Genomic DNA, 25,317 nt, shown 5'->3' with positions numbered 1-25,317 from the left:
GAAGCATCCGCAGAACTGCATCACAATAAATTTGATGAAATCGCATGCAAAAAGTTTTATAGATAAATATTATTTTAAAAGTTTGGGCTTTTAAAATTGTTTTCACGTAGTGTAGCGGCTGCGTCAGACTAATATCATTCAAAGGTACAGGGACTCTGGCTCAATGCAGGGTCAATTATCATCGCCATTGTAAGGTTTCGGTTCCGTTATTTGTTCTTTATTCTATGGACACACGCAACGTATTCTGGACGATCTGATCGCCGATCGCTTATACCAGTATATACTAGCAGATATTTTAATTCGTACAGTGCTCACAAATATTGAATAGGCTGATGACATTTGGCTGATGACAGTCAATGAGCTTCGATACGCTTTGGTCAACGACGACGACAGCGCCCTATCGTAAGCTGTGACAGTGGTGACAGCGCCATCAAAATTCGGTATAAAGATGGCAGTGTGGAGAGTCCGATACCGAGCCAACAGCAAAAATTGCCTCGGACTGTAAGACGACGGCAGTGAAACTCGCTCGGAGGTCGAACGGTTGTTTTCGGTAAATAATCATTGCACTCGTTGCTTGGTTGGCTGTGTCAGAGGCGTGTGCCCTTGCCAGCTGCACTGGGCTGCGCCACGGCTGCGCCTCGCACAAGGCTGGCTGCGGTAGTAGCAGTAGTAGTGACTGCGGAGGTGGCGGCGGTGTCAAGGTGATGATTTCGGAGCGACGTGCTGCAACGCGTGTTCGTAGTATTGAGTAGTTATGAGCTCCGAGGAACTGAACTCTTCTCTTTCTGACGACCTGGACGAACTGCGTTGTTCCCAAGTGGTGGGAACACTTTGCTTTTCTGACGCTGCAGATGACACGGGGGAGTGTTTCGTCTCGTCGACGTCGAGAACCATTCGTGAGTTTTTCGCATTCTTGTACTGACCTGTTTTGAATTGGGAGCCGATCCGTAATACGTTGCCTTCAACGATAAATAGTTAATTGCGTAAGGGCTTGCGAAAACCACTCCGGACTTTGTCAACACTGTCAATGCACTTTCAACTTAAGCCATATATATAAACATGTGTTCTCGCCCTTAATACATGGACAGTTGCTCTGCTCGACAATTAATTTCATTAGTTGAGTAAACAATGCATTGTACAAGCGAGAGAAAGCCGTTAACATATTGCGATTTCCGACCTATCTGCGTAACGAGCTGTTACACCGTAACAAGCTGTTAAACATTTCGTTCTCGAAGCTCGCCTCGACAGATGCTACAGACTTTGCGTGCTTTTCCGTACTTTTTCGCCTGCCTTTTTCTTTGCGTTGCCCTTGCGTATGACTTGTATGTTACGGGCACAATTATTTTTTTTCCGTTATTTTATGTGCACGTCTGATCATTAACCAATAAGTACTGTTTCACATGTTAATTCTTCGTAAACCTTTTTCAGCCAAGGAAAATACCTTCTGTTAGGATATGACGTGTGGTTGCTACGTAGATGGTCATGTTCCTTGTATGTATTTAGAAAATCTGTCCCTTTTTGATGTTGTGTGCAAGAGTTGAATTTGTCAGCTAATTAATGTTTTTTTTTTGTGTGCGAATATAAAGGCGCTCTTTTTTTCTTGGCTTATTTGTGTGAAAACCATTAAAAAAATAAGCTTAACATAATAATAATAAAGAAAAGCGCGAGGACGGAGTGAAGGAGTGACACAACGAAATGCCTTGTGTTGTTCCTTCACTCTTGTCCATAGCCTCCTCTATAACCAACCAGCCCAAGTAAACACAATCTTGTGAGGATGACCGTATGAAGTTGAATGAAACTGATCCTACATTTATGAAGAAAATCTCGTACAAACACACACACACACTATCTAGCTGCAGTGTTTGTGTGTTTCCGGAACGTCCACTCTTGGTTGAACCTTGTAGTTGAAACTTGTATGCTGCCAGAGAAAATGCACTCCAATGTCTCTAATTCATGTTTATTTGGTCGTTATGTTCATTCATTTTCCATGTTGTCAGGTGGTCTCTCTAGAGCAGTGACGTGCACAGATCTTGAGGTTTAAAAAATTTTTTTTTCATTTTGTTTCGTAATAAATGTGTTCCTTGTGTGAAAAACTAAGATAAACCAGCTGTTTCCAACTAATAAAAATTAGAACCTTTACATTTGCTAAATAGCAAGCACTAAGCTATTTTCACAAACTTAAAAATAAAAGAAATGTTAAAAAGGAGGGAAGCAGGTTGTGGTAGCTTAGTAAAGATTGTCAAATAAATAATTGTGCAAGAATAAACATATTTCAACACCTCTCTGAAATCGGATATAGTGTCCAATAATATATATTTATAGGTGCCACACTTTTTCAGAGAAGGGTTCTATGATTGTATTGGTGTGCTGTGTGTCCTTTGTGTGTATTTGATGATTGTCTACAGAACGTGTGCATGTTGCTGTCGTCGGTCTTCCGGTAATGATGTTGCACAAGTGGAGGTACTCTACTGCTATTTTAGATCTTAGTATCAACAAAAAGCTGCCTGATGTTTACAACCAGGGCTGGCTCGTGCAGCTGAATAGACCCTAGCTATAACACAATATTTTCTTATTGCGTGTGCATGAGAACCTTCAAAAAGTACAAAGCTCTTGAGAAGATAGATGTCGCATTGTTTGCTACACTTTTTCCTTGTGCTTTTGTGTGTTGTAAGAATGAATAATTTGAACTGCACCAATGTTGTAGATGTCAAATACTGTGATTACTTGTGCTATGTGGCATAATTTGCTGTAGTATCTTTCATTGTTATGTCTTGTAAGAGATACATACGTCACTGACCAGAGAAGTGTGTTCAGAAATGTTATGGTGTTTAGTGATGTAAGAAATATTTACTTATTCCATCAGCCGATGAAAGTAAGTGATTTTGCTTGAAACACTTTCTACCTCATTTGTGAAGCAGCTTTTTAACATAGCTCAGATTGTTTATTCCTGGGTGTCGGCATAACATATGCTCCATTGGATATTTACATTTAGTGTGTTGCAGTGTGACAGTTGTCTGAATGAGTTCTCTGGAAACCTGTGAAGTGGTGGTACACCTTCTACTGGAAACCTAAACCAGGACGAATTTTTCATTGACTACGAAGCATCCCTTCCGAGGATCCTCTTTGGGTTTCCTTTGTAAAATTAAGCTACAATCACATGAATAGGGCAAAATTTCCTAACATGACAGTTGAATGCTTGCTAGTTAGAGTACTTTTTAAAAAATTTGTCTAGTGTATGGTAGACTAATATTTAGTGTTAGATGCACGAATTCTTGAGCTGTGTTATTACAAGTGTTGTCGGTGCTAAGTACAACTTTGCCTTACAGTGGAGAAGAAGTTTTCTTTCTCTAATAGCTGTGCATATGGCCATGCAGGCTTTCTTTTCTTTCTAGCTTTATTCTGTTCATTATGGCATCGCTTTCCTGTTTACAGCAACCTTGAAAATTTAAACTGTGGTTTAAACCTTTTACTTGCAGTTTGATATTTTTTTGTGGACTGTGCTCATCGGGCTCGCTCACAATCACGATTATTCTCGCTGATCTTGCTGGAAGCTTATAGCTGCAAAGGTCCAAAACCATTTGCAATCTTGAAAAGCATTGCAAACCAGTTGGCCTGTGCCCTAGCAGTATGACAAACTAGCAGATTATTAATCAGTACTGACCTGAGCTTTCTTATATTCTGAAAAGTAGTACGAAAATTTCAGAGGTTGAAGTGTTCATATTTGTCCTTTCCCTTTTTGTATTTTCCCTTTCATTCTTGTCATAATTGCCTTGTGTAACATTTCAATAAAGAATACCAACACTAATAATCATGTGCTTTAGGGTATTTTTTTTGCCCACGGGAGTTAATGGAGAGAGGGCAAGAAATGGTGGAATTGTGTAGGACGATTTTCTGCACAACTTGTGAGGCAGAGACTCGCTGTGGTGTTACGCTACTAAGCCCGAGGGTGTGAGATCAAATTCTGGCCGCATTTCGATGGTGGTGAAATTCAAAAATGCCTGTGTACTGTGCATTGGGTGCACGTTAAAGAGCCCCAGGTGATGGTTAAAATTAATCCGGAGTCTCTCACTACGGCATGCCTCATAATCAAATCATGGTTTTGGCACGTAAAAGCCCAGAATTTAATTAAATTGTAATTATGAGGCAGGTTCTTTCATTAGTGCTAAGGGAACTCTTGAACGCGCGCGCGCGCGTGTGCGCACACACACACACACACACACACACACACACACACACACACACACACACACACACACACACACACACACACACACCACACACACACACACACACACACACACACACACACACACACACACACACACACACACACACACACACACACACACACACACACACACACACACACACACACACACACACACACACACACACACACACACACACACACACACACACACACACACACACACACACACACACACACACACACACACACACACACACACACACACACACACACACACACACACACACACACACACACACACACACACACACACACACACACACACACACACACACACACACACACACACACACACACACACACACACACACACACACACACACACACACACACACACACACACACACACACACACACACACACACACACACACACACACACACACACGGGGGGGGGGGGGGTATAAATTGCATGAATTATAAAAGCACTTACACAAATTTTCAAAGTTGAAATATTCATGTTGCCCAGTTCCTGTGTAGACACAGGCACCTGTGACCAGTTTTCTATTGTGGTTAGGTATTCAAATTACATGTTGCAGTACGACTTGTTACAATCAACGTGCCATGAAGTGAGGCTTTGAACCATTGCTTTGTATGCTGTAGTTGACCTTCGGGACGTTTACTAAGTGCCGCTTTTGTCACCAGCTGACATTGGGTTATAGGTATGGGTTAGAGCAGGGGGGGGGGGACAGCAGGCTGTTGGGAGTCCCATCCCAAGTAGTCTATGTGATTATCCAACTGAAGGGGGAATCCAAGCCAAGCCGAAGGCAGCTCTATAATGTGGTAGTAATCACTATTACCTACTGCAAGCATCTTGTTCACAATTTACTTTTATTTCCAGATCATTGGAAGTGTGGACAGCATAAACACCTTTTTTTTTTTTTTTTTTTTTTTTCAGCCCACTTTATTCTAGAAATATGCTAACATAGGAGCATAAAACCCACAGAATGTGGTACAGGGAATAATAATTTCAATTTTCATGAACAAATGAAGTGTAAAATTGTCTTCAGTGACCTTTTAAGCTCCCGTGATACACTTATTTGAAGGGCCCTGGACCTGTCCTTAAAAATTTTGGCTTTGGCTCTACACTAGAAGTTGTAAGGAACTGTTTAAGGAGTGTTCTACTGCAAGAATTCTTAATGGAAAATTTCTAGTAATAGTGGAAGCACAAGCAAGTGAAATGTGGTGAGTTTCAAGCTGCCTTCCCCACAGCAGAGGCTCTCTCTCGTTGATGTGACCGTTGTTGCAAGTGGCATTCCTTCCCTGCCTTCTCCTGATATGCTGAAGTTTTTGTCTGTACTTCTTTAAGAGAACCCTGTTACTTGCCATGGTGGTTCAGCAGCTATGGCGCTCTGCTGCTGAGCAGAAGATTACAGGATTGATTCCTGGGTATGGTATCTGCATTGGGATGAGCGAGTACTGATAAGCTGAGATTTGGCAGCCAGCACATGGACTGTTTAGGAACTGCCTTGATTGGTAATGAAATGAGGGGAATTTGATAACTCATTTGGTCTCATATCTGGGAAACTTGAGAAGAACTGGATGATGCACAAAAAGAACAAAAAAGGCGGGGAAGCAAGTGATAAGTCAACACAGCCGAAGTTGGGGGGGGGGGGGGGGGGGGAGGAAACAGATTAGTTCACCACTTGGTTGCTATTTTCTGGGTACAATTAAAGAACAGGGATTCCTGGTCTGAAGTCATTCTTCAGTTATGTTGATTTCATGAACTTTGTTCTATTGTAGCAACGGTCATTATTGCAAGGTTAGTAACTACATTAGTAATGTATCCTGTGCTAAAACAGTTCAAAACATTCTTGATCCTTGGTGTATTAAAAGTGTCAACAATGTGGACTATATTGCTTGTCTGTGTGCAATATCCTCGGATGAGTTATTGTATTATGACATTTTAGATCTTTTGCTTATCGTGTAGTATTTTTTGCCTTTTTTTATTGCAAGGCAAGCAATGTTCTTTGCTGATACTAGTAATGTTTGAAAAGGGCATCACACCATGGGCTATGTCAAAATATTTTCTGTTTGAGAGGCGATTGATGATTCTATTAATAACCATTATTATTTGGTCTCTAGGCTCGTGGTCAAAGACTTCACAGCCAAACGACTTGATGGCCTCAGCAGGTGATCCTCCATCCAGAGTAGGGCCTCAACAGGTGGTCTTTGAGATTGTGTCTGCCAAAACAGTCGTTGAAGGACGTAAGAAGTTTGTGGTGGGTATACTATTGTATTGTTGTTATGCTCTCATTTTTAGATTTGCTTATCCATCACTGTGGCTATAAAACTTCTCTAACATTTCATTCAGTATGCAAGAGTACAAAACCAAAATAATTACATACTTGGTCAGTATGTTATTTTAGATTTTTTATACATTATAGCACATTAGGATGCAATGCACCAGAAAATGTGGTGCTGTGGAAAAAAAAATGTTTTTGGCTATTTAATCTTGAAGGATTTATGTTATCGCTGTTGCACAAATAGGTCCCCTAACTTTGCAAGTAGGAATATAGTTACCTGTGTTGCAAGAACTGTGCTGCTGACACAAGAACTTACAGGAACTTTCTCTACATGTTCATACCAAGCCATTTATGCATATCACGCTCTATATTTAGGGCTGCTTGTTTTCAGGTTTCGTGTTCTTAAAAGTTGGGTGTGATTGGGTGATTTCTCTTGTGCTGATAATTAAGAAGCTATTTAGCATTTTTTAACATAACACATCGTGATACAATGCAGCAAAATGTGGTGCTTCGAAAACATTTTTTTTTTGCTATTCATTGTTTAAGAATACATCTTATTGCAGTTGTACAAATAGGTCCCCCAACTCTGTTAGTATCAGTATAAATCCTGTGTAGCAAGAATATGCTGCTGACAACTTCATGTTTCATTCTCTTAGGAGTTGGGCGTGATTGGGTGATATCCTTTGTGCTAGAAATTAAGAAATAAGGTTTATTTTTCAAGCAGTCATTCTAAAGTTACTGTTAAAAAAATATTCTTACCCTTGAAAATAGCAAACAGTAATAAGCATACATCTTTTACCAGGTATAATGTAGTTTGCTTTCACAAACGCATTATAAAAAGGTTCCCGCAGGAGAGGGTTCTTCCACAAAGGTTTTTTTATGTAGATAAATGATGCAAGTTTTGGAAGTTCTCACTAATTCTCGCTAACCTATTGTTTGGAAGAGGGTTCAGAATTATCTGAATCTTGGAGACCTTGGTGACATGGATTTAGGGTAGATTATACATGGCATGTGAGATATTTGAGAGCACCATAGACACTAACACTCTCATATTTGTCTAAATGCATAACTTCCTCTTCAATGATGCCTGTGCTGTTCACTTAGTACATTTCTTTCCAAAGTGGCAGCTTCCTATCTGACAGATGAGCATTTCAATGGAGGCGAAATGCAAAACGCCCGTGTGCTTGTGTTGTAGTGCACATTAAAGAACCCCAGGTGGTGAAAATTAATCCGGAGCCCTCCACTACGGCGTGCCTCATAATCAGAACTGGTTTTGGCACGTAAAACCCCAGAAAGAAGAGATGAAGTGTCTTGACATGACCTTAGCCACTGACCGCAATGACTTGAATATTGTCACCTTCCTTATTGTATAGGTGGCAGCATGTATTCAATGCTATAGACAACATTGACTTCAGTGTTAACTTTAGTGACATATTGATGGCCAAAGCTGCATATGAGAACAGGGTTAAAACGGGTGCTTATTCCATTATTGTACTTTAGGATCCCATCCCGTATACTTTAATTTCGTTTATAAGATTGTGCTTCTAACACTCGGCAAAATTCTAAAATCTTGTTGTTGACCCTGAAGTTGAGTGGGAAAAGCAGTGGAGTATGCATGGAGCTTTGACTGACACCAATGATGAACTTGGATGCTACATCTTGATTGAAATTGCTTAGCACACCTTCACTATGTTTACTCACACATTCCATTCTCATTCTTGTCCCTCATGCAAGAACACTGACTTAAGAGCAGCAAGTTGCACTTGTTGACTAAAGACATTTAGGCACAACATGGGTGATAGTGAATGCACTATTGTCATTGGCGAGCGATAATCTTTGACCCTGGTCCCCAAAGAAGCAATGGTAGCTTGCGCATGTGTACATGGTGAGGTAGACAGTGTTACCTCTGATCTCATGTTCTTTTAAAATTTATTTATTTCAAATTACCATGAGGAGCATTGAGTTAGGGGGGCATCACTGCAAGACAGTTTTACACATGAACACCGAGACACGAGGACCACAAAAATGAGTAGAAATCATCGTCGCAAAACAGGGTTACAAATGAAAATGATGTGGTAGCGTACAAAACATCGGCTAAATTTTATCACTCGTATATGAAAGAGAAAAAAAAAAATACTAACAATACGCAAATAAACAGAAATAAGTTCAGGGTAGCGTGCAAAATACCGGATAAATTTTACCAAGCACATTGTTCGTGCACATAATCGAACACTGCGTAAGAAACGTTTAGTTTTTAACCTTTGAAGGTTTTTGCCGTATCTGTACGGCGGCGGTTTTCTGTCCCACAAGGTCTTTGCCGTACGGTTTCGATCCTCCGTTTGAAATTTCGCGCCATAATGACGATGCATGGGGGGGGGGCTCACCGGGAGGTGCTGCCACCTTTTAGGACTTACAAGAAGCGTTTGAAATTTGTGCTACCTTCTTGCGGAGATAAACAGAACTGATTTCTAGTTTCAGTGCGTGCGTCGCGCAGACTGCGGCAACACCCCTTTCGCGGTTTCGGTTTCGCCGCGTGATCGCAACAGAGGCGCGCGAAACGTGATTTTTCTCTTTGTCGGCACTCCCTTGAAGGGGCGGCGGAAGTTGATTTCTACCTTTATTGGCGCTGCTCTTAGCTTGTTTATCACCGTCGCTCACAAGGTATTCTCGCTCTCTGCAGCGATGCGCTTTCGGTTCCGCCGCGTGATCGCAACGGAGGCGCGCGAAACGTGAGTTTTCTCTCTGTCGACACTGTCTTGCAGTGGCGCTGAAGTTAATTTCTATCTTGATTGGCGCTGACTTAGCTTGTTTATCAGCGCCGCTAACGAAGTATTCTCGCTCTCTGCGGCAACGCGCTTACGCGGTTTCGGTTGCGCCGCGTGATCGCAACGGAGGCGCGCCAAGCGTGAGTTTTCTCTCTGTCGGCACTCTCTTGCAGGGGCGGCGGAAGTTGATTTCTATCTTGACTGTGGGCGTTTTTGATGTGCAGACTGCGATAAGGCGCTGTGCGATAAGGCGCTGTGCGTAGAACCGTGTTTCAAGGAATACCACACTCTGAAATATTATTGAACATTTGGAGTTCTGAGTGATGCCGACATCAAAATACTGTTTCAAATTTTTTTTTTCACTATTTATTCCCGACTTTGTACATTTTGTACATTCAATATCCGCAATAAAGTAATTTGACCATCTAGGAAAGTTTTTTTGAAAATAATTCGACCTTCAAAGGGTTAAAGCATGAAAGGGAAACAAGTCAGCATGACGTTACATAGAAATAGACCATGGCATACAGAATGACACATTTTAGGACAGAAAATGCAAGTTCAAGAGTTTCCTAAATTTATCTGTCCGTTTGCATAACAGTGCTGTCGGGGAGGGAATTCCACAAGCGAATGGCTCGTGGCAAAGCCGACAAATTAAATGCATCCGTGTTTCCGTAGATGCGAGTGAAAATTAAATCATTATTCAGTCGTCATATGCAACTTGCACGTTCCAGCAGCAAAGACGATGACTTCATTTGATGAACATATTTATGGAACAAGGACAGCAATGCCATGCCGCGATGACTACTTAGTGCAGGAAGCGAAAGGTCAAGTTTGATTCGAGTTATGCTTGACTGCCTAATGTAATTGCGAGAAATGAATAGACTAGCTCGGTTTTGAATGGCTTCTAACATGCAAATTTGGTACTCGGGATGAGGAGACATTATCGGGGATGCAAACTCGAGCTGTGGTCGGACGAACGTCAGGAAGGCTAATTCGTGGGGGTCGGACGGGGAATTACGTAGGTTGCGACGAATGTATCCTAGTGTTTTTGAACTATTAGCACATGTGGTTGTTGTATGAGAGGCCTAGGAAAGATTTGGTGTGAGATTAACGCCAAGATATTTGTACAGTGAAGCTTCAGATGCTAGATCCGCATTTATATAATAAGAAAAACTTGAATTAAAGTGTTTGGGTATGAAAGTCATTACCTTGCATGAGTTAAGTGTCATTTGCCAGGTGTTGCACCAGTCGCTAATGCTTTCAAGGTCACCTTGAAGAATGAGGTGGTCCTCAAAGCTGGTAATTGGTCTGTATATTATACAGTCATCGGCGAAATTTCGCGTGCAGGAAGAGATTTTATTGGGCAGGTTGTTGATGTATATTAGAAAAAGCAATGGTCCTCATCATAGCCTCCTCGATAACTCTGTGCCTGTTAAACGGCGCTCGATCGGCCGTCGCTTTTCCCTCTCCCTATTGGTCGTTTATGCCGAGAGATGGCGCCACCGACGTAGACTAGCTGCCTGCCGTGTGCCCGCGTCTCCGTCTCTCCGTTACCTCCGCTGGGATCGCAAGTCGGGTGCATTGTTTTTGTTGAGTTTTCTCGTGCATTACGGTCAAACCTAGTAGCGTTGGTACGGTCCACAAATTTTCTAATTTCTTGGGTGATCATGGACCTGAGCTTAACGCTAAGCGACCGTGATTGCTAGATGCTTTTGACGTGCGATCACGGCAAAAAAAAAAAAAAAAAACATTTGAAGAGGCCGCCACGCTGGTTCACAGACATTATGTGCGGGTGAAGCACCATGAACTTCTTCACATGGATACATGTAACTTCGAGCAACGCATATAATGACAAAGCATATAGTGACAGAAGCGCCCTCGGATGTTGTATGTCTGAACTGTATGCATCTCGGTATTTTGTATGTCTAAGCTGCATGCATCGTTCAACAAAGAATTTGCAATAAAATATTTGCTCGTATCTTGCTTATTCAAGGCATGCGGCGTTTTTTCTAGGTCCTTAAATACTTGTTTCTATTTTTCCTGGTCGCCAAGCACACGAACGTGGTAGAAAGTGCAAAGGTTTCTGGGTATGAATATTCACGTCGGCCACAACGCTCATCTGATGCAAAGAACTTGGGGAAAACTTGTCTGAAAGTCGTAAAAATAGTATGCTACTAACGTGCGCCTAAAGTCTCTAGATATTTTTTGCTTTAAAATCTAGAGACTTTACGTGCGCCGAGGCCCGAAGGACGGCTCACTATAGAGCAGCGTCGCAAGAAGTTTTTTGACAAGATAGAGCTGTACGAACGCTTGGCGACTTGCGTACTTTCTGCACTTTACTACGGGTAACTAAGGGCATATTAACCACAATGAACAAATTCGCGTTTTTTTGTTCGTTTTTTTTTTTTTTCGATTTTATTATTTTTTTTTTTGCTACGTGCGATGCGCAATCTGCTTTGACGTTACAGTTGCTGCAACCGCGCTTGCACTTTCACAGACTGTATTTGAGACACTACTATGGTGCTCTACAGCATTATAAACAAGGCTCTGGTCACCCAGTGGATCGTTGTGCCACCATCGCAGCAATTAAACAGTCGGCGTCGCTGCCCGCCGCGCAGACGGGAAACGCGGCGGCACTCTACGTCGGTGGCGCCCTCAGCGAAATGAGCGGCGGCAGTTTGCAACTCTGCCGACGGCGCCTCCCTATTGCTGTCTCGGCGTCTTGATAGGCACAGAGTTTATCGAGGAGGTTATGTCATAATACACTGCCCTGTGGTACACCGGAATTCACATAGGTGAGGGGGTAATGCATAATTGTTCTCAACTGTAAATTGCTGACTACAGTATAGACCACTTATAACGTAACCGCTTATAGTGCAGAACCGGATATAATACGGTCTTTTCAGACCAACATTAATTTTCCCATAGCACTCTATGTATACGTGTATCGCTTATAGTGCAGTTGCGGGACACGAAATACCGGTTACAGTGTGGCTGCCTGGAAGTTCGGCAGTCAACCTAGATGGCAAACGCTCCCCTCAAGCCACAAATTCGTATTTACTTGAATCTAACGAGCACTTTTTTTTCTGATAAAACAGGTCCAAAAATTGCGTGTGCGTTAGAATCGAGTACGACCCTAAATCTGCGTTACCATATAGCCGTTGGAATTTCAAATGGCTGCCTCGCACGCACGTCGAGCCTAGCTACTCTTTGAGCCTAGCTACCGTAGCTTCTCCATGTGCTCCAGTACATGTGCTTAGGCAATAGTCTACCATCTGTCTTCACGTTCTCTGCGTCTGCTCTATCAGCATGAAGTACCGAGTTCATCATGATGTCGCCTTAAAGGAAAGTGATCACGTGTGCGGAGACGGACAGAAATCGGGCCGCATCACGGGCGTTCAGAGTATCCGAAACTTGCGTTCGGGACTGGCGCAAACAGAAGGAGAGGATTTTTGCCAGCAAAGCAATGCTGAACGGTTTCAGTGGACCGAAGCAGGACGTAATCTGTGCCGATACACTTCTGCGATGCGATCGCCTTGGCCCTATCTTGAAAGCAATCTGCGACGGGGAAAGTGCGCCGTGTTTTTGCCACTTATAGGTCGCGTGAAGCGACAGGCATGATAGCCGAATGTCAAGTCGCTCGCCGGGCTCGTCACTCGAGCGTTTGACAGTTCGTTTCCGCGGTCCAACGAGCGAGATTGTGTCATGTTTGCTTGTGTGTGCGTGACATCGTGCTGTTAATTATTTAGTAAGCGAATACGGAACCTAGAGCACCGGTGACAGCGACGGCAGAAATGCGCCCGGAGTGTCCATTATCGCAATGAAATAGTTGTTTTGGTTATAGTTGCGGTACCGCTTATAGTGTGGATATTCGTGACTCTGGCGACTTACGTTATAAGCAGTTACAATGTATTAGTTACGGATCAAGATAGCGTTGAACAGTCTAATTTGAGAGAAGTTAATTTGGAAATAACGGCAGTGGGCTACCACGGTCGAAGGCCTTGGAGAAGTCGAAGATGCCGATCTGTTTCAAGGTATGGTCCATGTGGGAATGTACGTCAGTGGTGAACTCTAGTAACTGTGTCTCGCATGATAAACCTTTCCTGAAGCCATGCTGGTTAGTGAAGAAAAATATTTGATTCAAGAGAGTTCGTATATGTGAGAGCTATAATATGCCCGAGGATTCTGCAGCATATGCTCATTAATGAAACTGGGCAGTAGTTTTCAGGGGAATTCTTGTTGCCACTTTTGCACACAGGTACCACTTTCGCAATTTCCAATCGGAGGAGAACTGGCCTGATGACAATTGACTGGTAGAAAATATACAAATTTTACTAGACACCGAAGTTGTATTTTTTTAAAACTTCAGAGTTAATATTATCGACGCCTGGAGAGCTAGATATTTTAAGGCTATAATGAGACTTGCGATACCATCTTCAGTAATATCGATGGGCTCCATGTACTGGCAGTCGAGATCAGTGACTTCAGGAATGAGTGAAAGGTCTTCATTTGTGAACATGGATGAAAAAAATGTGTTGCAGCCTGTGGGACATTCGCTATCAGCTAGTGGAACTTGATTCTCACCATCTAACAAATATGGTGTGAACTGGGATCAAGTGATATTGCCTGCCAAAATTTTTGTGGGTTGGACTTAAGAAGGGAGGATAGATCGTGAGAATAATTAACTTTAGCTTCACTTGCAGCTGAGCAGTAAGCTTTCAAACATAGGGTATATCTGTCCCAAGCCGTGGGCGAGCGTGTACGCTCATGTACAACCTTTTCTTCTATTTCTTAGTTGTTGAAGGTACTGGGTGAACCGTGGGATCATTTTATCACTTGTTATTTTGATTAGTGGGATATATGTTTCTACTAATGTGCATAGCTTTTGCTTGAAAAGAAGCCAGTTCGTTAACTGACCGAGCGAAAAACAAAGGTAAGGAAGTCTGAGAAAGAAGCGTCTCAAGTTCCTCGTTTATTTTGTCGTAGTTGCCTTTGTTATTATAGTCACGGATAGTTTTCTTAGGGACATTTGTAAACTGCAAGGGGACATTAAGAGTAAGTTGAAGCAACTTATGGTCACTAAAGCCTTCTAAGTAGTCACTTCACCAAATGTTTCAGGGGCACTAGTAAAAACAGTCTAAAATGTTAGTGCCGCGGGTGGGTTGTGCACAGTATTGTGTTGATTTTTGCCAAGCTAGTGACTTTTTGCAGACTTTATTCTCAGAAACCTGAGTGCTTCTTAGCAAAGAAGAAAAAAAGGCAGTCAACATGCATTCAGACTGAAGGACCTATTTTTCGCTCACCTCTTCAAGCAGAATGGCCTCTTCTTTCGTGGCTCTTTGAAATGTAATTTCTAATGACCCCTGGCATAATAGCATTCTTCAACTTTTTGTCTATTATCAGTAATTGTTCATAGAACGCAATTCTTTGTGCTTGTTCCTGCCAGTGCTAACAGTGCTGTGAAAAAAGAGCCTGGACTGGAGCGACTTCCAGGGGTCCTGGAGCGTCGCTACTCTGATTTCTCGGCCCTGTTTGCGGGTCTGCGTCGCCGCCACCCATCATGCGTGGCTCTGCGCGACTTCCCTTTCCCCCGCAAAGCCCTGCTGGGAAACTTTACCACTGAGGTGATAACAGAACGTAGTTTGGCCTTTCGCCACCTGCTGTCTCGTGTTCATGCATCGCCGGAGCTACGTCGATCACCAGAGTTTGCAGAATTCACATGGCGTCGGGAGGTTTGCCGGGCTCACCGCCTGATGACTGCTGGCCAGTTTGAAGATTGCCTCTGTCTTGCTTGAAAATGCTTACTCCGTACAAGAGAAAGTTCTTGGTAAGTAGTGCATAATTTTTAAATTAAGTTCTTTTTGATCAGAGAAATTTGAAGTTTTACACTTGCCAAGTTTGAACCCTCAGTAGTTATATTTCTTTCAGGAGTGTTGAACCATTAAGGTTAAGTGGAGTTGATTCTGCAGATGTTTAGGAATGGGGTGTAAGCACTTACCGAAGAAATTATAACAAATTAAACATGTAACAAAAGTAGTGCAAGCTAGTTATTGAATTGCAGAAGGGTTGAAATTGATCTTGTTGATACATTGAAACTTTTGAAGGAGTGCTAAACGATGGGACAAAGAAATACAACACACGGGTGCACCCATGTGTTGTCTTTCCTTGTCTTATCCTTAACACTCCTCCAAAAGTTTCAATGAATTAAGTAATGTGTGTAGTGGTTGGTGTTGACGCTGTTACCTCAGCACAGCAGCCCGATGTGCTACCCATTCGACCATGACAACCCAGTGACCCAGGTAGGCGGGAAAATGGTTAGATACAAACATACATAAACAAACATAGTAGATAGATATAGATAGCCCCCAGAAAGTGTGTGAAGTACCTTAAGAATGCAAACTCATTAATATCTTCTAAAATTTCTCTGGTGCAGGGCAGAATCCACATCATATATATTCACACAATCTTGTCTAAATATATATTTACACATGCACCATGTGTGGACTTCGTGACGGCGCTACTAGATGGTGCAGTGTGTTCACAGGCATGCGTGAGAGCAGAGCCCTGCTGCGTTATACATGATGCAATTTGGCGGTGGGCAGTACAGTGTCTCGCTACATTGCTTCAATGCTAATTGCATAAACATCTACGTTCATTGTGAGATGGGTGCTGCAGGAATTTTAATGCAATTAGCATTCTTAACTCTTTCCGTACCGCCCCCATTGGGCATTATTAGCCCACTATTGGTTTGAAATGCCGCTTTCGAGACCATCCGCGCCGCTCAGACATACTGCGCTATCGGACGTGAAGGAGGAGAACTATGTTTTAGTTTTCTAAGCAGTTCACTTTTCTCTCACCAAGCAGTGATTTTTAAATGCGCTCCGAACTTTTGCCATCGTCAAAGCGCAACGCAAAAATGTCCGGGTCTGGAAACGGCGCGCACGCTTCGGGAGATTGCAAATATCGCGATTCCGCTGCCTCTGTGGCTGACCTTATCGATGCATTGAATAGCAGGGACTCGGAGGACACTGACTTTCGTCGGACTTTCAGTCTGAAAGCGACGACGACGCAAACCAGCCTGGAACATATGTGGCCGCAGCCCGGCATGCCCAACTGTAGCAGTTAAATTTTTGTAGTGGACTACCTGTTCAATTAAATATTTTGGTTTTTCGGAGATAGTGCCTAATAGAATGCAATACATTAAAATTTTTTTCTTAGTAGATACAAGCGCGTTTTTACAAACTTTGTTCAATTTTATCGCCAATCTTTATTTTAACAATTTATATCTTTTATGACATACATCTCATTAATAAACTTTATGCGTGAAAAGCACATTCATTTTGCTTTCTGTTCTGTATTACATTAAATATTGAGTGCAGTAGTTCCTTCAGAAAAGGACATCTGCCGTAACATACAAAGAACCTATTTTCCCCATGGTAGGGAAAGAGTTAAAGGGACACTAAGAGAAACCGGAAGTTGAGATTTAATTGTAGATTATCTTTTCACCATCACAGTCATACCATTCTTACTGCGAACAGAGGTTCAATATGCAAGAAAATGGTGAAAAAACTGAAGGATAGGTGCTGACGCCAGTTCATATTTCCCGCACTACACGTTCGTGATGTCGGAGATCACTAACGCAGCCCGGTCGCGATTGGTCTAGAGCGATTTATCGCTGTTATGAAACGCAAAATGAAGTACACCTTAAACGTACATAAACAGCATTTGCCAACTTTTTTAAAGTGTTTCAAGGTGAGGAAGTACAAGTTTAACGCAAAATTAAATAATAAGAGAAATGGCATGGCGCTACATGTGGTCGTGATAGTTTCGTTTTTGCTCTATGCATCATTGCGTGCGCCTGTTCCGTTCTACAGTGTTGCAATGTTTGGTTGCGTGTTGCATGGCTCGAAAAACGTTGACTTCGCGGGAAACTGCCAGAAAATATCTCGTATGTGTTGCGTTGAGGGCTGTATAAAACGGCCCAAGGCGCTTGCTCAGGGGCAGCGGCAGTGTTGGCCCGACTGTGTCCTTTCATGTGGTGCCATGCAATGAGCACCGGCGTTTGCAATGGCTCAGTGCTCTGCGATGATAAAACGGCAAAAGAGCCAGAGAAACCGATAGTGTGCTCTCTGCATTTCTCGCCCTCGGATTATGTATATAATCTTACCCTCGGAAAGGTCTCTTGGCGTGCCCCAGAGGCCAGTCCTTTCTCGAGCAGCTGTTCCCTCAATGTCGCCTTAACAAATCCCCTACTGGTGCCCCTGCATCAGCAAACTGGCAGCTCGGTGAGTGCTGAATGTCATTAAAAAAAATGCATGAAAAAAACTATACCAAGTACGCGCGCAACTTTCAATGCTTGTTCTGTCGAGAACATCGTCGCCGGGCGGACCGGACGCCTCGCCTTCCTTCGACAAAAACGAGGCTTCGCTTTTCGTCTGCGCAGCCGGCAGCTCACCGCCATTGTACGAGGAAACACCTGGTGCGCGAGCACGGAGGACGATTTCGCGCTTCGTTTCACTGAAGTCGCTGAAATGCAGTCTGCTTCCTAGGCGAGCTCTTCGTTGCAAGGTTTAACGTCGGCAACGGTATCCATCGCAGCCACACAACACCTAAGCGGAAGTTGCAGCGAACACAAACGCAGCGGCCATGCAGCCTATGATGCAGCCAGCGCCTCGGCTGTTTACACAAGCGGTGACGTGTCATGGCAACCCTCTGATTCACTGAGAGCAATGAAATCTGTGACGACACTGCTTCAGCGCCGAATCTGGAGTGGGAGAGACATTGAGGAAGAGATATTTGGTCTTTGTTTACGAATTTCTCCGCTAATAACTCACGTTTTTGCACCCAACAAAAACTGCATGCATTCCTAAAGGTCTCTTTTATATCAGCTGAACTTTCTGCTTCTCTTTAGTATCCCTTTAAGGTACTTTACACACATTCCGGGGGCTATCTCTCTCTAACCATTTTCGCATAAACCAAGGTCTCTGGTCATGTAGCCTATGGTCGAATGGGTAGCGTGTCAGGCTGCTGTGCTCCGGAAACAGCGTTTGAAACCAAGTGTCTGACCAACTTGAGTCACTGGGTATGGGGCACTGTGTACCTATTCGCCATTCTTCAATGAACCTTTTTGATGCCGACATGGGTCACTGGGAATGCGGCACTGGGTATGTACCGCTTGTCAATGAACCTCATTGATGCCGACTTTGCGCACTAGGTATGTGCCACTCGGTCTGTGCTGCTCTTCAATGAATCTCTGATACCAACTTGGGACAGCGGCTATGTGCCAGTAGGTGTGTTCCGCTTTTCAGTGATCATCTTCGATGCCAACTTCGGTACCTAGGTAAGCCACTGGGAATGTGCCACTCTATAATGACAAGATCCTTTTAATTTTTCCTTTGCTCGACGGAATCAAACCATGCAGACTTGATAGCTGCACGGATAGACAGCAGCGTGCAGTAGCAGCAGTGCAGTGGGAGAGAAGCTGGGCTGCATTTCGACCAGCCAAATGCACCATTATAAATTCTTTAAAATTTCTCCTGTGCTGGGCAGAATCGAACCAACTTCACAAGGGTTCGATTGTGAAGCGGCTGGTGAGTGCTGGCAGCTCGGTATGTGTCGCCTTTCAATGAATATCTTTTATGCCAATGCTTTAGTGAGCTGTGCCATGAATGCATTCGGTATGTGCCACTCTTCGATGAACCTCTTGCCAACTTGGGTCATTAAGTGCGGCCAGAGAGGGAAAACTTGCAGTGTTCACTTGCAACTGTGTGCGATGCATCTAGGAGACCAAATGTGTACTTCTCGGCAGCTCTTCTACAAGGTGTAGCGTGCCCAGAAAGAAGCACGAGAGAGGAGCCCGGGCTGCATGATGTTTCTTGGCGCATGCACTGGTGTGCCATGCATTTAGGAGGCCACGTGCAAGCTTGCGGCGACGGTGTGGCTAGATGGCACAGTGTTCATAGAAAAACCCGAGCGAGGAGTCCCACGGCAGTACATGCCTCATACATAAGAAGGAGTTTCAAAGGTGGCTATACATTGTGTCACTATATGCTTTATTGTTAAGTGCATTACCGTTGGCAGTCGTAAGATGGGTTCTGCCAAACTTTTTTTTTATATGCGATGAAGGCTGCAATACACGTTGTGTGTGAAATGAATTTGTTATTGTATATAATAGCAGGTTTATTTTTAATTATAGGATATCTTAAAGTGTTTGTGCCATACTTGCTGCTACAAATCTTGCACATTTATCCTGCATGTGCTGATTGATGATAAATCACATTGTTTTAAAGCAACGCTTTCTTTGCAAATGGTGTCGGACTTTCTGACCGTGGCTACGGGTGCTGCTGCTGTCTGGCCGAATAACTCTCACTAAAGAAAAATTGAATTATGGGCCTGATGGTGGTATTGAACCTTGGTCCTCCGGCACAGCAGCCCAATGTTGTAAATCATCGGTCACAATCACAATATACTTGTATTCTGCCAATGCCGACTAGCTCTTTGAGATAATTGCCGTATGTGGTACATTGCATAGCACAGGTGCATGAGCGCGATGCGTGCCCGCCAGTTTCCTTACGCCAGAGGTGCAGGAATGGAATTGGTAAATTTATAGCATTTGGTTAACCGCTTCACATAGATTCGAAGATGTGCATTGGGTCGGCACAATCTTTACTTTTTGGAACTTCTATCCTTCCAGACCCCCAAAAATTTTAAAATAATGAGCTGCTGTCCTTGGATTGGTGTAGAGAAAATGCCTTTGTGTTAAACAACTTGAGCAGAGTAACCAGTTGGGCTTGTTGGTTGTACATCGTAGATGGCTACTGTGCGGAACCGATGAAGACAGGAGAGGCACACAAAAAAACAGACACAACGCTGACTTTCAACAATGTTTATTTTGCCGGTGCACAGCTAGTTTTATGTGAACACTTGACAAAAAAAAAAAAAAAAAAAAAAAAAACAAGATCACACATGCGCACAGAACCTGCTCATAGTGCTATCATACCCTGGCATTTGAATCTAGGAAGGTCATCTCTTTTTACACAATGCTATCGATGGACAGCTGACGAACTGTTTCCCACATGTGCAATTGCGGCAGCCTCGATAATTCTCTAGTAAGGCTGGATTTGCTTCTAGATAGAATTTTACATTTTTTTGAAGACAGGTCTGCACCCACAGTCACAACAGTGCACACCAGATGACCTTGAATTGTGTTGTAACATTGTTGTGGTGTTCTCTTAGCCGATCGTTAATGCATCGGCCGGTTTGCCTGATGTAGGCTTTACCACATAAGATAGGTATCTCATACACGACGCACTGGGCACATTGTGTGGGGCGCTGTCTGTGCATGGTTTTACACTGGGCCTTCTCTCGGAAGACCGCGGAAGCTTGCTTACTTAATGACACCAGCTTTCTAGGTGTGGAAAAAACAAACATTTGCACAAACATGTGGCTTCAGCCCCCCCCCCCCCCCCCCCCATATTATTTTGTGCTGTCATATGTACCGCCAGCCAAAACAACCACTGGTGCCGGGAATCATTCTGGATTTTGTCTACAATGTCTTTTTCACGCTCAAAAAGACATTTCGGCGAGAACATTGCGAACTCTTGCTGGATTTCGTGGCAATGCCCATGCACCTGGTGTCGCATAATGCAAGGAGCACCATCCGAGTGCATAGTTTAAAGGGCATTTCAATGACAAGTGGGTGCGTCGATCGTCTCGCAGCGGCCACGGAATCTACGAAGCACATGTATTTCAATTCCAAAACTTTATGGATATAAACTTTTCAAACGTTTGACGTGAAAGGTGGACTGACATTTCCAAAGGTGGCTTTAGATTTTTAATTCGTTAACTTTATGGGTTTAATGTTCTTATAAGCTTGGGCCAACATGCGCGCACTGGAGCTCTCGTGTCCAAGCCGTTCCAGAAATGGAAGCACGCGCTCGCAATCTTCCACACACGAAAATACTAAATATCACCGTGACTGTCAGTTGGCAGCTGATAATTTTCTCCAAACATTTTCAGGAAGTGCGCCCAATGCGATCGATCAGCTGGAGCAGGGCAGGCAAAGTAAAATAAGAGAAAACACAAGTTAACAGCCTAATATTGAGACAGTTCTTTTTGCGGGCGACAAGGTCAGGCTCTCCATGGCCATGGGGACAGTGGTCCTATGGATTTAAGCAAAACCCCCCACTGAAAATACTAGTATTTCCAGAGCGCTTCTTTGCATGCAAGCTGATTGTGGAGATACAGATCTGAAGAACCATTTGGAAAGTTGCTCCAGTGATGCCTCGTATTTAAGCCCAGGTGTACAAAATCAAATTATAGAAATTTGTGAAATTATCAAAGAAAGCCTAGTTGGCAAAAGTAAACACTGCAGGCTGCTTCTCCATACTTGCTGACGAAACGACGGATATTGCTGCAATCGAACAGCTTACCGTTGGTGCAAGGTAACTAAACAAGGATGCCAACGACATCGAAGAAGTGTTTTTATGTTTTGTGCAAATTCAGGACCAAGGTGGCAGGGCCCTCGCCAACACCATTACAAAATTTCTGCTAGACCTTCGAATTAACATGCATCATATTCGTGGCCAAGGTTATGACGGTGCCAGCTCAATGGCTGGTAAAACGAATGGTGTACAAGCTGCCGTTCGCGAGAAATATCCAGCCGCACTTTACACACATTGCGCCAGCCACTCCTCGGCCTAGTTCTCTGTGCGGTGTGCTCCATCACAGATATCCGAAACTGTTTTGGAACGCTAAAGACATTGTGAACTTTTTCCGCAAATCTCCTAACCACTCACACTTTTTACGAGAAATCATAAGTTTGATGTGTCCTGATTGCGCAAGGCAGCGACTATTGGGATTATGTGAAACGCGCTGGGTGGAAAAGCGTGATGCCGTTCTTTCATTTGTGAATCTGTTTGAACAAGTGATTGCGGCACAAAGCAGCAAGCCAGCGCCCAGCACAGGAACGGATGCCCTCTCTCATTGCGACTGCAAGTTCTATACAAATGTGTACAAACTGCTGCAGATTCTAAGCGACCTTCCAGTGACCACTGCCAGCGCAGAGAGGATTTTCAAGCACGAGATTACTAAAAAAAAACTACTTGCGCTCTACAATGTCTGAGGAACGCATGGTTGGGCTGGCGCTTCTATACGCCCACAGGATGTCGACATCGTGTACGAAGTCATTGACCGCTTCGCTAAACTTCCCGCTGAGTGAAGTTTGTCCTTTAGATAGCGAAGCAGCAAAATCAATGCTAGTAAAAAGAGCTGTTCCTTCAGGTATTATGAAAACGTATGACTGTTCGTTAGCTTTTAAACCGCAAAAGTTTTTGCCGTTTATTGTAACAGTTAGCATCGAGTCATTGTGAATTCAGCCCTTGCTCGTTTCTCATTTCAAAGAAAGCCCGTGAAAATTACGAGGACATGTAACAATTTGATTGACCTTCTCATTGAAGCCCGGCCCACGCGGCGTTTCCCACCAAGCACGCTCTGAGATTGGTTGTAGTTGAACTGCGCATATCTGTGGCTTTCGTTTGTCCTTTTCTTTCCTTTTTAGCTACCTGCTATTTTAGCTACCTGCTATGAACGGTAGCTATTTTAGCTACCGTTCTTTGGGTGCAGAATATTTGTTGCCGCTGTGCAGGCAGTTAAGATGCACATTTTGGTAATTTTCTGCATTCTACCTCTATTATTGTACCTGATAATGCTGTCGTGACCGCAGCATGGCCCAAGTACATATCACAACTTCTGCGATCATAGTTTTGTTCTTGCCTCAATTGTCTGTCTTTCAATGCGTTAAGTTTACTATCTTTGATTGCGCAACATGTTTGTTTGCACTGTTTGACGCATTATATACAGTGATGTTTGCTTAGATACGTAGATTTATTGGAGACTTATGCATATATTTAAGTATCTTGTTTCAAGGTTTTGTGTATACAAGCAGTGAACTTGTTTCCAGCAACACTTTTCTTCCCTTTATCAAGCTGTATCTTCGCATTTGTATATTTCATTGTATCTTCGCATTTCTAATGTATATTTTGCAGAACTCCTGCTTTTTGTATGTACTCTGTTGCAACTATAATTTCGGTGCAATTACTCGCAATACACGGCGGCTGACAGCTGCTCCTGCGCGATACATTAGAACGAAGGACAGTGTCAGGGAGGTTTTTCTCTGGCCATTGCATATGTACAAAAATGTAAACAAGGTTCTTGAATGCAAAGATTCATAAAAAATATTTGTTCTCAACTTGCTCATTTCATGGCTGTTACGTTTTTCATATCAGCTGCATGCACTGCTTTGCTGGTTTCGAACTGATATAGTTCTAAAGTTTGCGTGATATTTTCTTTATTATTAAATAGACAAAAAAATAACATGGAAGCATTGATATCAGTTATTTCTGCCACAATTTTTGGGACATACGGAATATATTTTATGAAAAAAGCATATTTTGCTTGTCTGGACAACGCATAGCGTTCAAGAATTCGCTTGCAGCATCTAATGCACCATGGCATTGACAATGGCAATGCAGTTATTATTCATGTATCTGATCCCGACAAATACTATAAGGAGTAGGCCACGAAGTAGCCCCCCCCCCCCCCCCCCCCCCGAACAAAATTTCTGGCTATGCCACTGATACCCATGACCCAAGTTGCCATGAAGAGGTTCATTTAGAGCGGCACATAGCCAGTGTCACATACTCAGTGACCCAAGTTGGTTCAACGTGGTTTTGAGCACGTTCCCTTAGTACAGCAGCCTAATGCTCTACCCATTAGGCCATGAACTACCCAGTGGTACAGGTTGGGCGTGAAACGGTTAGAACCAGCAACTAACAGAAAGTGCTTGAAGTATAATCAAAATGCTAAGCGCATTAAAAATGTTTTTGAGAAAGTTTTAGAGCGTACGTTGTTGTAGACTTGGGCGACATGGATAATTGCTGTATGACCCCTTTTTGTAGGAGATGGCGACCCGGACACATTCACCACCCTGGCGGTGCTCACAGCTTGCCTGAATGCAGTAGACAATGTGGCTGAGGCACAGAAATATGCTGAGCTCGCCCTGTCTAAGCGGCTGCCTGGCATCTCTGCATCAAATCCCAGCGACCTAGAGGTGCCATTACTTGTGCTGGCAATTCGGCTCTGGTGGGCGGTGGGAAAGGAGAAGCGTGAGCTGGAGGAGCGACTGCGCCAGGTGAAGGACACGGGAGTCAATGTGGATGCTCTGCCGACACTGCTTGAGCTGGTACTCAAGAAGGATAGTGCTACCTTGTATTCATCCTAACATGATAGACTACCAGCACTTGCTCCTCGTGGGCTGTGTTTCCCCCACAGTGCGCGGCTGCAAGCCTTTGGGATATTGCAGCTCTTCTTTTTCGTCTGTGGATGAGGTCAGTATTTCATTTTCCGTGCACAAACGGTTAAGTAGATGCAACTGGACATCACTTACTGCATGCGACTTCTGTGACCTGGAATCTTGAAGCCTGTGACAACGGGAGGCTTTGGAACATTAAACAGCCTTTAACCTTGCGGGAGTTTCAAGAAGCATCTGCAGTTACATCTTGTGTGCAAGTTAAAATGTGAAGTGTGAATTGAACAAGGATTTGTGAAGTTTGGATTATTGCTTTGGTTTTCTGTCATTGAATCTTTCAGCTACATTTTTAGTCATTGCCTTAAAGGAGTTCTGCTACACCTCTCAGTGCTGCAGCTTTCTTTGCTTTTTTTGCTCCCTCATTTTGTCATGGCATAATCATGCCTGGTGCAGCACATTATGTGCCCGTTATACTTGGCCAGTTTTGCATAACTGCTGCCTCTTTTGTTTCTTTCTGATTTGTCAGCGTGGGAATATTTTTTGCTCACCCATTCAAAGAAACCTTCCAGTGGTGGTGCCATGGTGATGGACTAAATCATGAGAAAAGGGGAATGGGGGTGTTGCAGAGCACTGTTAATTAAGAGCACTAAATGCCATTGCGTTTCCAAGAAAATGCGGCACACTATGCAAGGCTTCGGTTGGGGAAATTGGGGTAGAGCAGATATCTGTC

The 25,317-nt window shown here is 43.4% G+C and overlaps 1 pseudogene; it reads left to right on the top strand.

The window, feature by feature from the left end:
- Window positions 1-243: 243 nt before the first annotated feature.
- On the top strand, window positions 244-24,893 carry LOC119436043 (sorting nexin-21-like; annotated as a pseudogene).
- The last annotated feature ends 424 nt before the right edge of the window (window positions 24,894-25,317 follow it).

This window comes from Dermacentor silvarum, chromosome 1 (genome assembly GCF_013339745.2).
Source record: "Dermacentor silvarum isolate Dsil-2018 chromosome 1, BIME_Dsil_1.4, whole genome shotgun sequence".
NCBI lineage: Eukaryota > Metazoa > Arthropoda > Arachnida > Ixodida > Ixodidae > Dermacentor > Dermacentor silvarum.
This window is presented reverse-complemented; position numbering and strand designations above follow the sequence as displayed.